We start from the raw sequence: 17,138 nt of genomic DNA, 5'->3' as shown, positions 1-17,138 counted from the left end.
ATTCCAAATCTGGACGATAGAAATCCTTTATCTGGAAATGTTGGTGATATATATACATGGTAACTCCTATTATTTAGCGCCCCTTGTTTTTTCACCTACTAAACTGTATCATATACCCTACTTCTTAGTCACTATACCCACCAGGTTTATCCATTATGCTCTTCTCTCTGTCCATTCTCTTCTAGGCTCATTGTCCAATAAAAAGTGGCACCTGGCCACATGCGGTTATTAAAAATTAAATTTCTTAAAGTTAAATAAATGTAAAATTTAGAGCCTTAATCATACCAGATTTTATTTATTTATTTATTTATTTTTAAATATATTTTATTGATTTTTAACAGAGAGGAAGAGAGAGGGATAGAGAGCTAGAAACGTCAATGAGAGAGAATCATCGACCAGCTGCCTCTTGCACAGCCCCTAGTGGGGATGTGCCCGCAACCAAGGTACATGCTCTTGACCGGAATTGAACCCGGGACCTTTCAGTCCGCAGGCTGACGCTCTATCCACTGAGCCAAACCGTCGCTGGCCATACCAGATTTTATTATAAGTGTTCACTAGACATCTGTAGCCATTGACTACTGTTTTGAGAGTGGAGACATGAAACATTTCTATCATCACAGAAAATTCTACTAGATAATGCTACTCGATAGTGAGATTCCATCAAACAGTGTCTTACTTCCAGTGGACGGGATAACAAAACTAAGGAGGAAGCTCACACCACAATTCCCAATCATATGGATGTGATTCCCAAACTATATCTTTAATCTTGATAATTTTTTCTGAATTTCAGGATTGCATATCCAACTGTCCATTGCAAAATTCTATATGAATTTTCCATAACACTCCCAATTTTTTTTTTTTACCTAAACAAGTTTAGGTAAAAACTGGAAAACATACACATACACACACACACACTAATTTTCTTCTACTATTTTCTATATATTATTATTATTATCATCATTATTTCAGAAAGGAAGGGAGAAGTAGAGAGAGATAAAAACATCAATGATGAGAGATAATCACAATCCAGGACTGCTGGCTCCCTACCACTCACCTGCCTGCCTGCCTGATTTCCCCTGTTTCTGCCTGCCAGCCTGATTACCCCTAACCACTTCCCTGCCAGTTTGATCAACACCTACCTGCTCCCCTACTGGGCTGATTGCCCCTAACTGCCCTTCCCTGCTGGCCTGGTCACCCCTACCTGCCTTCCTTTGCCAGATTGGTCGCCCCTAACTGTCCTCCCCTGCTGGCCCAGTCACCTCTAACTGCCTTCCCTTGCCAGCCTGGTCACCCTCAACAGCCCTCTTCTTCAGACCTTGTCCCTTCCAACTGCACTCCCCTGCAAGCCTGGGTCCCCCTCAACTGTCCTCCCATGCAGGCCTGGTTACCCCCAACTGACCTACTCTGCCAACCTGGTGACCCCTAACTTCCTTCCTCTGCAGGCCTGATTGCCCCCAACTGCCCTCCATTGTAGGCCATGTTGTGGTGGCCTTCTTGTGTCCAAATGGGGGCATCCATCTTATGTGTCAGAGTGATGATCAATTTGCATATTACCCTTTTATTAGATAAGAGGATATAATAAAAGACTACCAAATGATGGAATGACCAGTTGCTATGGCATGCACTGATCACCAGGGGTCAGACACTTAACACAGGAGCTGCCCCCTGGTGCTCAGTGTGTTCTCACAGGGGTGCACCACTCAGCCAGAAGCTAGGCTCATGGCTGGTGAGTGCAGTGGTGGTAACAAGAGCCTCTCCTGCCTCCGTGGCAGCTCTAAGGATGTTCAACTACCAGCGTAGGCCCACGGCAACTGGACATCCCTCAAGGGCTTGAGGTCTGTGACGGGGTGCAGGCCAGATGACGGACCCTCCTGAGTGCACAAATTTCATGCACTGGGCTTCTGGTATAATATATAAAAGCCACAAAAATGTAGATACAATGCATCATGTTTGGTATGCATTTCAATGTGTTTTAGGTTTTGTTCACACTTGGGAATCTCTAAAAATATATTTATGTGAGCTTATAAGAACACTCAATATATTTATGGTCTCAAAACCTGGGATGTCCTATTGTTAACAAAACCTCATTCATAATCTTCCCCACTATAGAGTTTTTCTCACCTGCTAAACAAGTGTGCCATACTATATTTAACTATATCAACATCTTCAACCTGTTACTATCTCTCTACAATAATGAAACTTTTCCATCATCTTCTTATGTAGATCTTGGGGGATGTGGGGGGGAAGAGGGGAGAAAGAAAAATATTGTATAAGATCATGTAAATGTGTAGTTTCACTGTCATGTGAGATAATGTGAGAAAGATTTAGGGTATTTTAAGGAAAATAGCCTTTTCAGTATTGTAACATGACTTCATTTAAATTCCTCTTGGGGATTTTTAATAATAAACTACTATTAGCTCCAATTAAAATAAAATCTTTCAGAAGCAAGTGTTTAATTCCTGAAGTACAGCTGGAAATTACTACTTTTTCACTCTAATAGCATGAATGAACTATTCAAAGCTGATATGGAATGCATTTCTCTTTTCATTAGCTTAAGCATCAGCTGTGCATGTGCTTTGCTCATACTATGGACATATGGTTGCTTTGATCAAACTGAGAGTGAATCTTTTTAATGATTTCAAGAAAATACAAAGTGAATATAAGTAAGTGGCCAGTTAATGGTAATTTAGAAGGAATAACAAGTTGACAAACCTGTCTTGAAACTGTAATCTACCTAAATTTCAAGAAATTAAGGTTCACACATAATGTATCACCATGTTATACAATTATTGATCAAAAGAGGAATACCTTAAACAAATGCACTCTAATCAATTGAAAGGCCAGGTAGGGTAAACTCTTCTGAACTTTGGTGCATAGATTTATTAAACAAAGGTAGCCTTTTGATCAATACATTGTCAGCTTTTGAGTTTAAATTATCTTGTCTATCTTATACTGACAAATTCAAAGACAGTTCTCAACTCTTTAGAGGTCTATATATGTTCTCTATGTACTTCATTCAGAATATAGAGAATAGCTGATAATCTTTGTTCACCCATCTTGGCACTATGCTACACATTTTATATATATGAATTGACTCATTTAATCTATACGACAGCCCTGTGAAGCAGGAAATATTACTATCCTGATCTTGCAGATGAGAAAACTGAGGTCACACAGCTAATAATTGGTTGGCTGGTAACTGGAATCCCAAAGCTGCACTGTTACCTTTTGATAAGTAAAATTCTTATGGCCCACAATGACCCCAGCCCCCTAGATTTCAGTGTACCTGGAAGAACAAATGTTAATTGTCTGGCAATGAGGTTAACAAACCTATAAAGCCAATTTTGCCCAGGCCTGGAGCCTTCTCTGGTAGTGACCCAATAATATTTTATCCCTTCTTAATCCTCGCTGTCTGTTATTTATGTATTTATTTATTACTTATTTATTGTTAATTCTCATTTGAGGCTATTTTCCCATTGATTATATAAGAGAGTGGAAAGGAGGAGGAGAGACAAAGGGAGAAACATTGATATGAGAGACACACATTGATTAGTTGTCTTACACACGTGTGTGACCAGGAAAGGGCCAGGACAGTCAACATATTTATGGTCTCAGAACCTGGGTTGGCCTACTACCAAGGTGTGTTCCCTTGACTGGAATGGAATTCAGGACCCTTCAGTCCAAGGGCCCACACTCTATCCACTGAGCCAAACCAGTTAGGGTGATCCTTGCTATGTTTATTACATGCATTTGAAAGTAGGTGAGGGTACATAGTTATTCTTTTTTTATAGTTCAAAAGAGAATTCAGACTCCTTATTGGTCATCATCTCCAATGATGTCACCAAATTATGTTTTCTATCATGAATAAAATGCATATTAAAACAGTAATATTTTATCCCTTCTTAATCCTAGAGGAATTTGATAGAGGAATTTGGCTTTGGAAATTAAGATAGGCTGTCACCATTGCTTTACATTATGCTGAGTAAGTGGGAAGAAAGCTATCATGGCAGAAAGTGAAATTAAGCATATGCATGATGCCAACAAATGTCTTATACCCTTCTTCAAAAAAAAGTCATTGAACAAATTTTTATTACTATGGTTCATATTTTTTAATATTTAGAATGCCAATATTATGCATGAAAAATGTGTTTGATCCTAACAGATTATATATCATAAAATGCAATGACTGGTGAGAATTTTGCCATTTATCAAATGGAAAAATCAAGGATCTGAGTGAATGAGTACTTTATGAAACATTACATAGTTATTAAGAAGTAATACTTCCAACCATACTATTCAACTCTACAGCTACCTTTCAAGCCTTTGAAATATCTCCAAAAAATAACTAAAAAATAAAATACCAAAAAGATAAGACTTTGCCATGACTTCATAATACTGGTAATTTTCCCACATATGAAACTGGATCATCTAACTAGCTTGACTCTCCAGCTTTGGGTATTATCAGTGATAAAGAGTTAGCTCTTTCCACAGAGCTAAAATTTAAAATCTTGATGTCTATAAATAATGTTAATATTAATAAATAATATTCATGGATTTAAAGGTTTTAGAAAATAGTCTATGACTACATAATATTAGCCAAGGATGTTGCCCTTTTTCATTTTTCCTCACATTATTTTCAAATGTGTTTTTGTCACAATAATTGGTTCAATTATGCCTATGCGAGCATTTAAAATTGGACATGGACTAAGATATTCTATGATGACCTTTGCTACCCTTTGTAACACTGTGTTTTAATGGAGTTAACAAATTGCTTATTTTTTAAAAATGTATTAGTTTTGTTGTATTTCTCAATACAAATTATTCAGTATGTTAATGGTCAATGCAAATTTCTACATTACTAAATTTATCAAAAATCCATCAATTTAAATTTTTACCAGATGTAATAGCCAGTCCTCAACATGGCCCACAATGACCCCAGCCTCCTGGTATTCATGTCTTTGGGTACTCCTTTCCCACACAGATCTGTGTGTCCAGTAAAATATAGTGCAAGTGATAGTATGTTATTTCTCAGGTATTGCTTGCTTTGGAAATTTTAGTTGTTCTTTTGTGAACAGCTCTATAAAGAGGCCTAAATGACAAGGAACTTAGGCTGCTAGGCAATAGCTGGAAAGGATGTAAGACCTTGGGCCGACAGCCATGTGTGTGAATCCTCTAAAACAGTGTTTCCCAAACTTCTCTCATGATGAGAATCACCTGGTGGAGTTGTTAAAATACAGATTCCTGAATTCCAACTAAGAAGTGCTAAAATAGAATTTTTTGGAACATATAGGTAAAATTGTATACTCTAAGCTTAGAGCACTAGTTAAGTATACAATTTTACCTATATGTTGCCAAAAATTCTAGTTGAGAAAAAGGCAGTGAGAAAAATGCCCTGGGGATTTTATGCATGTTGTAACATTGAGACAGTAAGTAAACTTGTAGATATTTTTGAGAAGCAGAGTTCTCACTATAGAATAAGGGAGGTACTATGTGGAATAAGATAAAACAAAGAAGTACCTGATGGGATAGGATTGCATTGGAGATAAATTTGTGATTTAATATACTATCCTATATGATAAAAGCCTAATATACTAAGTGTCCAATCACTCGGTGACTGGTCGATTGTTCAATCAATCAAAGTGTAATATGCTAATGACATGCTAAGTCTGCTCAGCCGCTCACAATGACATGCATTGACCACCAGGGGGCAGACAGTCAACTGGTAGATTGGCTTATTGTTGGGGTCTGGCTGATTGAGACTGAGTGAGATGGGCCGGACATGCCCTGGAGCCCTCCTAAAGTACCTCCCTGGCCCCGACAATGCACTGGTGGGATCCCTCAGCTTGGCCTGAACCCTCTCACAATCTGGGACCCCTTGGGAGATGTGGGAGAGCCAGTTTAGTCCCAATCCTGCAGGCCACTCCCCTTGGGAGGGCGTCAGATGCAGGGCTCATGGCTGGTGAGCGCTGCTGCAGCAGCTGGGAGTCTCTCCCAATCAGGACTGATAGGGTAGGAGCCTAAGGCTGGCACAGTGGGGACGGGCTGGGATGAGAAGGAGTGGCAGGTAGGAGCTGCAGGTGGTGCTGGACTGCAGGTTTCAGCCTAATCCCCACGGGCCACCCTGAGGGAACCCACCTGTGCACGAATTCCTGCCTCAGGCTTCTAGTAGTATACTTTTGTGAAAGAATGAAGGGGAAATGAGAAAGCACATCTTAATCTGCTTATTTTCACACACATTAAAAAATAAATTCATGTGGAGGATAAAGGAATAAGGAACCTTGTTGTTCACAAGGGATAATATAACAAGAATAGGATGGAAGGAATATAAGAGATTCATATCTGATAATATTTTTGTGTAGTGTTAATATTTATAAGTATGTTAAAGTTACCCAATTTACAAAAATGACAACAAGGACATGGGCAGGGGGAGGAAACCTAAAACTAAATGCAAATAGCAACAAATGAACAATGACTTTGTTTTTAATTTTTAATGTGTACAATATTGAGTTGCTTATACTTGATTGCTTTCTAACATTGTGTGGTGCAATACAGTGACCACTATAATAGAAATAGGCTGCCTTTTAATTTAGCATTCCATGAATACAAATTAAAAACAATTAAGGATTCACTTCCTCAGTCAGTCTAGCCCATGAGGGTTATGGGATTCCACATATGCTGAAATTACACTAGCTATAACTTACGTTAACAATGTCTGGAATTTCAGTTCCAACTTGTTATTTTTACTATATTAAAATAATATAATTATTTTCAGTGAGTTATAATATTACAGTGTAAGAGTATAGAATCAATCTCATTGAAAGAGTAATTTTACTTCTCAATAATAGCTGAATACAATGATTTGTGAGAGCTTCCTATGTACAAGGTGTACAAGATTTTTAAAGAACAAATTCATTTTTTCTTATATTTGACAATCATTTATCCTGAAATCTCCTACTATTACAATCAATATCTTAAACTCCAGAGAACCCACGTTAATATAGTTTAAATATATAAACATTTAATTCATTCAACAAGTATTTTTTTTAGAAAGTTGAACAGAAACAGTGAGAATCTATTATATTGAATTACTACTTTCATTAATATTGCAATAATGTTGAAAGAATGAAGAAAACTCATTTCAAATGCAGTAGGAAACTCACTATTTAAAACAACTAAAGTGGCTTTATAAATACTTAACCCCTGATTTTTTTCCTTGTAAATCTGGATTCACAAACACTGGTTTACCAACACGATTTAAAGCAAGTTTACTAAAGCAAATGAAGATTTATTAACTATGCTAAAATTTATTTTTTAAAAATTGTTACAGAAATCCAGAAATGTGTATCAATGTAAGCAAGAATTATGAAAGGTCAGCCAGAAAAAAAAAAAAAAAGGAGACCTAAAGTTCTTTTGAAAAATAATTCATGGGTCTATTACAACCACATATTTACTGTGTTCACTTTCTCTGGCTATCTTTGGTTACAAGCAGAGGACGTTAAAAAAAAAAAAAAAAAAAAAAAAAAAGAGAGATGGACGAGCAGATGTAAGATTATTAGTACGTATTTTTCAGACCATAAGACGCACCAGACCATAAGACGCACCAGTTTTTAGAGAAGGGAAATGAAGAAAAAAAGATTCTGAAACAAATAGTGTCCTAAAATATTTTATGTGCATTAAAACCCAACATCACAGTCATAAACACGTGTAATCAACCCTGTAAAGTAAACAGCAGCATTTAGAACCATTTTAGAGCCGGGCAAGCACACAGAGACCACACAGAGCTGGGCAAGTAAAAAAACTTTTTTTTTAAAGTATCTGTGTAGGCTATATTTGGACCATAAGACGCAGGGACTTTTTCCCCCCACTTCTGGGGGAAAAAAGTGCGTCTTATGGTCCGAAAAAATACGGTAGTTGAAAGAAAAGATGGTTGTGTCATGGTTTGTGTGGCTCAGTTGGCTGGAGCATTGTCTGGTACACCAAAAGGTCACAGGTTCAATTCCCCTGTCAGGGAACATACCTTGATTATAGTTTTGTCCCCAGTAGGGATGCTTATGAGAGTCAATGTATCAGTGTTTCTCAATCTCCATCTCTCACTAAAATCAGTGAAAAATTTTTTAAAAATGGATAGATGCATGGATGCACAAGTGGATGAAAGAAGTGATTCATTTTTATAACTCTCCTACTTCCAAAAATGTTTAAAGCAGCTTAAAAGAGAGCCAAGAGTTTAATAAACTTTTAAAACAAGGCCAATGTATCAGGAGCCACATAATGAAAGTTGGGTAATAGAGGCATAATTATATAAACAATTCTAGCATTAAGGCACAAAAAGCAATTCTGTACAGAGAAAGAGAGGAAGGAAGAGAGAGAGAGAGAAAGAACAACAGTGATGTAAGAAACATTGACTGGTTGCTTCTAGTACACACCCCAACAGGTATGTGCCCTGACCAGGAATCAAACCTGCAATCCTTGGTGTATGGGACAATGTTCCAACCAACTGAGCCAGGCAAGGAAAAAAAAATATTTTTTATTTGTGCTTTGAAAATCTCAAGAACAAGAACATCCTGTAGGATGACTACATTTCAAAAACTAAAAGAATCTTCAGAAATAAACAAAATTAAAACTGAAGGCATAAAATACTAGTGATTTTGGAACTGAGATCATGCACCAGATCCTTTGCCTTTTCAACAACAGAGAATATGTACTTGTCCATGCTTTCATTAAAAAAAAAAAATATTTGAGCTCTCTAATGATACCTATTTGACTCCACTATGTGAATGTTTTTGTCTTGATCCTGTGCTGTATAAGAGTAGAACTATGTATTTTCTATATTTTAACCCAGATTACAAAGGTTCTTTGGAAGAGCTGAAATGCTGATTGTTAGCTATTCTATTGCTAAAATAAAGTATATTAATTAGGTATTCCCTTCATTTCTTATACCTCCCATTTACTGCCTATACAAATACAACTCCCAAATTATATTTGTTTCTCATTTCTTTCCCTAGCTTCACACACATGACCTTCAATGTGTCTATATTGCATAAACTATAAACACCTTTCAACTCAGTATATAAAAAAAATGAAGTCATCACCTCTTTTACCAGATGTGCCATCGTTCATAAATTCTCCATCTTAGTAAATGTAATTACCATCTACATAAGCATCTAAACAAGTTGGCTGTGAGTCATTATTGCCAACAACTCTATCTCTACCCCTCTCTTTCATCAAATTGGTTCCCTTTTTTTATACCATATAATTCTGAAGTCATAATTATTTTGAAAATCCCATTATCGTTGCTGCAGTGCCAGCATTCCTCACCATACCACCTATTGTCCGAGATAAGAGCCTCTCTAACTCATCTGCCATGTATAGTCCTTAAATCTATCCATGTCAATACAGTCACAGTAATTGTTCTGTCCATGTTCACCACTTCCCCGCCATGGTGAAACCGTTTGGCAGATACTTAAAGGATGAAAGCTGAGCTTTCCGTCATGGCATTTGTTGTCTCCATTTTACTTATTACTCCCCTTCAGCTCCATCTCCAGTAATTCCACATCTGTCCTTTTATTGCACAACCATTCAAAATAGCGTATAACTTCCCCAACATGTCATCTTAAGTACACTTCTCTCTACTTTCTCATTCTTTCCTGAGATATGCCCTTCTTCATTACAGTAATCTCCCCTTCTCCTTTAAAATTCAATACAGAAAACAACTGTTCAGGGAGTCTTTTATGGCTTTCCCCTTTTCCACACCCACATCTCAGACTGAATGTTATATTTTTGTGCTCTATATACTATTATTTGTCGCCATGTTATATATTCTACAAAGATAAAGTGCTCAGAGGATACATTGGCATAAATCGTGTGTATGTGTCTTCTAATTGTGTGATGTCATCATCAGCTTCTCTCACTGAATTAACTCATTCCTCTTCCCATATACCTTCCACCATTAGTCAATCACTAGGTCAAAAACTAAGCCTGCAGATTTAGCCTCCCATGTACGCTTCTGGAACTTAATAGTTATTCACTCAACACACTATTACTGAACATGTTTTTCTGGCTTAAGTTCTTAGGATTCAGTAATCTTCTAAGTTTTCTTGGAATGGGGCAGTATTTCACCAGTTGCCTGACTGTACTCTAGAACTCATAATAAATTTGTTTTGAAATAATGCACGTACTGACTTCACCATTGGTTAAAGGAATTATGGAGAGAGTTGCAGAGCATTTGATTGGGGTCTCTCCCTATGGAAAAGTTCACTCTTCAAACCTGATCTGTTCTTGCTCTCTAAAGTTCGGCCACTGCAATGCTCGGCCTGCCCTCCACAGTGCACACACAGTACATTTAGTGTATTACTGATGGGCAAAGCTCTGAAGTTAAGAGGATTAATTAGGATAAAACTTGAAATACCCAAAGCTAACACCAATTCTATGAGTCAGCAAAAATGCTCTGAAAAACCTTTCATTTGAGGCGGAAAAAGCCTCTCGGATATTTTATTTTTCTACCTCTGGAATTCTCCGAGTCATCAACAGTCCGCCTGGAAGAGTAAAGAGAAACTACACATAAGCATTTTTGTTGTTTTTATTCTTAATAGTCTTAGATTTAGGTGTTCCTCTCTCCTTAAAGACTTCATTACTATGCATAAGTATCCATTGTCCTCTAGATTCCCAGAGATGGTCAGACCTTTGGTGTATTGCTTTTTTCTCTATCATGGAAATAAATTATTTTAATAGATAACTACTTATCTCTAGATGCAATTAGCTCTATTTCAACAATGCAAAACTGAAATTCAGTGAAATTAAGTACTTATGCCTAGATTGCTCACCTAGTAAAAAATGGTTCCCAAAATAATTCAAATGACCAAGCTTTATCTTTTATCCTTTTAAAGACTACCTTTAAAAGGTTAACAATCTGGAGATGCAGGTACATTGTGGCCACAAATGTAGCTTTTTCATGTATTATAGTGAAATGTTAATAACTCATCTGTTATATATTTACCTGTGTTTCCCATTACCTATAGAAAACAGGGCAGAAAATGCATAATGCTCTAGATCACATGTGTCAAACACAAGGCCCGCGGGCCAAATCCGTCCTGCCAGGCCTTGCAATGTGGCCCGCACCGCGCTGTCATCACTGCACTCCGCTGCGTTTCCATCACAATGACAGTTTATGACTGTTCAGTAAACCATTCGGCCCGCGATTTAGGCTGGATTTTAGATTTTGGCCCCTTCTCTGATTGAGTTCGACACCCCTACTCTAGATAAACTAAAATAATAGTGAGGTCATATCCATTAAAAGAGATTAGGGGAAATTCTTATAGCAAAGGTAACATGGAAAACCTTGGGCCTTGTAGAATGGCTAAGATATAAACAAACATAAGAAGATAATTTAGAAGAGAAATATATTACAGAAATAATAGAGCATGAGAAACTACAGAAAAGCTTAAAGTTGTAATTAGGAAATGAGGGGAAAAAAAGTTTACACTGTAATAACTATCAATGCAGTAAAATGGCAATAAGGCTAATAGTTTGAGATCATACCAAATTGTAATTTTAATTGCAAGCCAAAGAATCTGTACTTAATTTGGTAGATAATGACCTTTGGAAATTTTGTCTGATTCTAACATGACTAGTGGTAAAAAGGAAATTATTTCATACGTGATCTAGGACAAAATATATTATATAATACTAGGGGCCCAGTGCATGGATTCGTGTACCTTGAAAGGAACTGCGGGCCTCAAGGCTGTGGTGGGCACAGGCGTTGGTCCAGCCCATCCTCCACGCCCCTGCCCTGCCCATCCCACCATGGTCCCGGGCCCCTGCTGCAGGCAGCCCCACTCCCACGAGCTCTGTGGAGTAACTGGGACTAGCACCAGCAGAAGGTGCGAGCGGGACTGGCACCAGCAGCAGGTGTGAGTGACGGGTTGGACCATGGTGGGACTGCCGCAGGTTAAGAGCAAAGAATTTTCAGTAACCAACAGAGCCTCGCCCTGATGACAGTGACCACCTTGGTCTGGCGCTCCCATTCACCTGCTCCACCATCCTGCTGTGGCCAACACCCACCATGTTCCATGCTTTGCCACCTGCTGCTGACACCCATCATGTTCTGCCCTCGCCCCCCCCAGTTGTTAGCACACATTATAGCGACCCGTTGTTCCGTTGTTCCTCCATTTGGTCTATTTGCATATTAGCCTTTTATTACATAGGATAAGCTTTTACTTTTTCTGGTAGTGATCAACATTCCTGGTAAAATAAGCAGGGTAATTTTCTGACTTTCAGAATTTTTCTGATTTCTCTTCTAGGAAGTTAGACTGCTAAGAGCCTGATGAATTTTTTTTTAAAATATACTTTATTGATTTTTATATATATATATATATTTTATTTATTTTGTACAGAGAGGAAGGGAGAGAGATAGAGAGTTAGAAACATCGATGAGAGAGTCATCGATCAGCTGCCTCTTGCACACCCCCTACTGGGGATATGCCCGCAACCAAGGTACATGCCCTTGACAGGAATCGAACCCGGGTCCCTTCAGTCCCTAAGCTGATGCTCTATCCATTGAGCCAAACCGGTTTCGGCAGAGCCTGATGAATTTTTGGTAGAGTTATACACAATTTGGTATTGCTTATCTTATTATCTCTTTTTTCCCTATGAATGGACTCTATTAAGATGATATATTTGAATTTGATTTTTCTAAAACTTCCTCTCTTACAGCATATTTGAAATACAATTTTATCATCTAATTATAATTAATTTGCCTGAGAAGATCTTTGAGGAAAATTGAGAGGCAGAAAGAGAGCTAGGGAGGAGATAGAGACAGAGATTTGACAAACATTTGTATAGAGGTGATACTTGTAGCCATTTCTGTTAGCCAAGTCACAGAACTTTGAGGAAGATCCTCATTTTGGAGAAAAATACATAGAAGTGAAGTTAGCCAAAGTGACAGAGATAAGCAGAGAGAATTAAATGAAGAATCAGGCAAACATAACATTTAAAAAATATATACATTGAGATATATAAGCTTTCCCCCCCCCCCGAAGTTTCAAAGGAAAACTTGGTTGTCAAGCTAAATGTATATTTGCTGGTGGTATTTCCCACTTTTGAGAAAGAAGCAGCTTTTATCCTGTTGGTGATTACCTGTTCATATGCAGGAATATCTGCATTGTATAGGAAAAGGACTTTGGTAATAAAAATGACTGTCCACAGTAAGATGAAAATAATTTTTATATTCTTGTTATTACTGTTACATTATGATAGAGGCTTATCAACCTAAGACTTTTTTTTTTCTTTTTTCTCAGCATTCATTAATAAAACTGCACTTACATAATGCATTGTAGGAAAAAATGTCCTACTCAATCAATATAAGAATAGGTTAAAAATTCATAATCATTGGTAATCTCTTTATAGAGAATGGTAGTAGGACTAACTGTCCAGCCAGGAACGCTGAGGAGCACTGATTCTATCTGCATTTGGAGGGGGACTGAGTGCATTGCAGTGATAAGAGGCTGGGGAAGTGACACCTGAATTGGAAGGTTAATAGTGGAGAACACGGGAGGTTGCAAGTACTGAGGGCTGCGGCAGAGGGAATGCCTGCAGAGACCATTTGCCACAATGCAGTGTCAAACAGTCACCAGGACAAGACAGAAGCCAGGATAACAGACCAGCCAGGAGGAATAAAAGCCAGACCCTGCTGACCCAAAGGCTACACGGCCACCAGTGCCGAGCCCTTCCCTTAACGAGACTGCTGTCATCTACCAAATAGGCTCTCTCCTGGCAAGGACAGCAGGTTTCAGCTCTCAGTTATTGCTCGGGAAATGACCTGTCAGCACATCATCTCTGGACACAAGGACAAGATAATTGTCCCAAGTTCTGCCAGGCAAAAGTCCCCGTCATCTGAGGAAGCGGTAATATGGAATACAGTGCATTTTTATTAACATGATCTCTCACTAGCCCTTGGGTTAATTAAAGGTGGCAACAACATTGTCCTATTTGGATGTTTGTTTTTTCCCTGAATCTTTCTTAAGTCAGGGGATTTATTTTTAACTTATATAGATAATAAGTAAGGAATGACTATGTTCAATTATTAACCATAATCAACACTGGATTTTCCCCCATTTTCTGTTTTGTACTTCAATCAAAATGGAATAAATACAGATATACATTTCAAATCCAGAGCATGTTTCGTTTATGTAGTAGAGAAATCAGCTCATTATTAAAGCAGATTTTTAAAGATTTATAGGAAGAGTCAAGCAGATAAAATTGCCTATTCAGGATATTTCATTTATTTTATGGCATAAAGGTAAAACTACATAATTTCTATTTTACTTTCTCAGCTGTTACTCAAATTGATTATAACCATAAAGGAATTTCAAATTCTGATTCTTCACCATGACTATGAAGTCGCTTGTAAACAAAAAAATTAAACTCTGCTTCCTCTTCCTAGTACTATTGTAGATCCACTCGGCAAGAGCTCTTAAAGATGGTCACCACATTTTGTTTGTCCCTAAATGTTTTAAAAACAGCTCAAGTTGAAACAAAGAAAGAACTAAGCATGCTCATTGATTTCAGAAACTAGAGGGAATTGCATAATGCTTATAACCCAAGGGAGGATTATCTGTATGGAGTTCAAAATAGATCCTTCCTCCCAAAATGTTGTGACATTTTAGAAAATGTTGGTTAAGTGTCATGCATTCCTTCCAGCTTAAAAAGTCACAATCCAAGAGGTTTTGAAAGCTTAATTAGCAAACAACAAGTAGAAAAGTAAAACTACTCAGGGAGCAACATAAAACAACAAAACACAAGCATTAAAAAAAAGGCTGGAAATGTTATGTTGAAATCAAAGAAAGAACCAGGCATGTCTTTCTTGTTCCACTGAAAATTCATGCCCAAAATACTAGAATGTCTTTCTTTTTCTTGTCTATTTTCTTTAGGAAACTAACGCTCCCAATTTTGTTTGCTGTGTACAAAAGTCAAAGCATTACACCATTTTAGTGAACTGAAAACATTAAGGAAATATAATATGTAAGCAATCAGATCCTACAAGAAAGACAAGTAGGCAGCAGATGTGGGGGTGGAGGGAATCTAATCCTGTGAACACATTAGGGAAGAAAAATAGAATCATTGTTTTTAGATAAATCCTTGGAATAGAAAACAACTGGAGGTCACATATGTAAAGTACTTTAACAAGAATATTTATCAAGAAATAAGCTAGAAAACAATAGTAGCAATTCAAGAGAAAGATAATATTTGGATAACAGAACATCTGCCAATAATGAGGCATATATTGGAGCCATTTGACATAGCACTTAAGAGCAGGAATTTAGGTAATAAAATGATATTTACTTTGACATGTTTGCTGTTTTTAAGATGAGATTAAACATGGGAGTGAAAAATTAAGGCTCTATAATTTCACGAGCTAGATTTATGAACTATATGAAAAAAACTATGAGTTGTTCTTGGTTCTTTTCATAAAACAGACACCTGCTGAAACCTTTTAGAAATGCAAAAGGATATTATGAAACTTAAGGGCGAGAGACATAATTCAACAGCATTATTTAGGGCTACTATTATTTGTTTCCTTTAACTAATTATTTCACCAAGTGAATGATAATGATTCTCCTGACATACAATTACTTCACTGTAAACTGTTAGAATACAAGGGATTGCCTACAAAGGGACAGAAAGCTCAGAGGTGGCAACTAATATTCAGAGAGGGCATTGCTCTAAAATCTGACTTTAAGCTTATAAAATCCCGAAGAATCAATATGCATTTTTCTCTTGAAACCTTTCACCATTTTTAGTGAGAGGTTTTAGGAAAAGGGGAAATAATGGATGAGTTTCAAGCAACCACTTGGTGCAAAGGGAGTCCCAGATTTATGTTGTGAAGGTGCTGTGGTTCTCATCCAGCCTCCTGCCATGTTTACCAAGAGGTCCAGATTTAAGGATGCTGAACAAATGAGAATAGGAAAACAAAAATAATATATACTCAGAAATAGTAAGAAATAGAGATAATAAAATAAAAACCGAAAAAATAAAAATTAGAATATCAAAATAATAATTGCTATTGAAGAATGCTAAAATTATTTAGGAAAACATAATGAGAAACAGGCTATTTGCATGGCCTCAGAACAACACCCCTCACCCCAATATTTATTAAATAGCAGGATGCAAAGCTTTTGATTCTCATGCTTCCAGGAGGTAAGCTTTATTCACCTTCCCTTGAGTGTGAGCTGGATTTGATAACTCCTGTCTAATGAATAGATCATGTAGAGGGGAAAGCAATAATTTTATAGTGGAGAAACATAATGAATATTATCTTACCCAAATGAGTGAGATCAACATTACCTGTTGCAACTCAGATGATATCATAGACCCCTAAATGAGGTGATAATAATGGTACTTTATGTGTGTGATATTCTTCCCCAAAAGCCAAAAGCCTCCCCATCCCCATCTAATCATAAAAACTTTAGAATACCCAAATTGAGGGTCATTTTACAAAATACTTGATCAGTGCATTTTAAAAGTAACAAAATGACAGCCCTCACCGGTTTGGCTCAGTGGATAGAGCGTCGGCCTGCGGACTGAAAGGTCCCAGGTTCAATTCTGGTCAAGGGCATGTACCTTGGTTGCGGGCACATCCCCTGTGGGAGGTGTGCAGGAGGCAGCCGATCGATGTTTCCCTCTCATTGCTGTTTCTAACTCTCTGTCTCCCTCTCTAAAAAAATCAATAAAAATTTAAAAGTAACAAAATGAGGTATACATTAGAAAAAAAGATCAATAATCAATCATCTAAGCTTCCACTTTATTTTTTTAAAATATATTTTTATTGATTTTGTACAGAGAGGAAGGGAGAGAGATAGAGAGTTAGAAACATTGATGAGAGAGAGTCATCGATCAGCTGCCTCTTGCACACCCCCTACTGGGAATATGCCCACAACCAAGGTACATGCCCTTGACCCGAATCGAACCCGGGACCTTTCAGTCCCCAAGCCAACGCTCTATCCATTAAGCCAAACTGGTCTTGGCTAAGCTTCCATTTTAGAAAACCGTAAAAGAAAAATCAAATGCAAAGTAAGAAGAAGAAAATAATAAAAATTAAAGAAGAAATCAATGAAATTTAAAAAAAGGAAATCAAAGAAAATCAA

At 37.4% G+C, this 17,138-nt stretch overlaps 1 protein-coding gene across 1 annotated transcript in view; it reads right to left on the bottom strand.

Moving 5' to 3' along the window:
- The window catches only part of CTNNA3 (catenin alpha 3), a 1,168,431-nt gene that overhangs the window by 231,865 nt on the left and 919,428 nt on the right, over positions 1 to 17,138 (bottom strand). The gene's annotated exons all lie outside the window — the stretch shown is intronic.

Source organism: Pipistrellus kuhlii, unplaced genomic scaffold (assembly GCF_014108245.1).
Source record: "Pipistrellus kuhlii isolate mPipKuh1 unplaced genomic scaffold, mPipKuh1.p scaffold_m20_p_15, whole genome shotgun sequence".
In the NCBI taxonomy this organism is placed as follows: domain Eukaryota; kingdom Metazoa; phylum Chordata; class Mammalia; order Chiroptera; family Vespertilionidae; genus Pipistrellus; species Pipistrellus kuhlii.
Note: the sequence above shows the minus strand (reverse complement) of the source record. Positions and strands in the feature narration are given on the sequence as shown.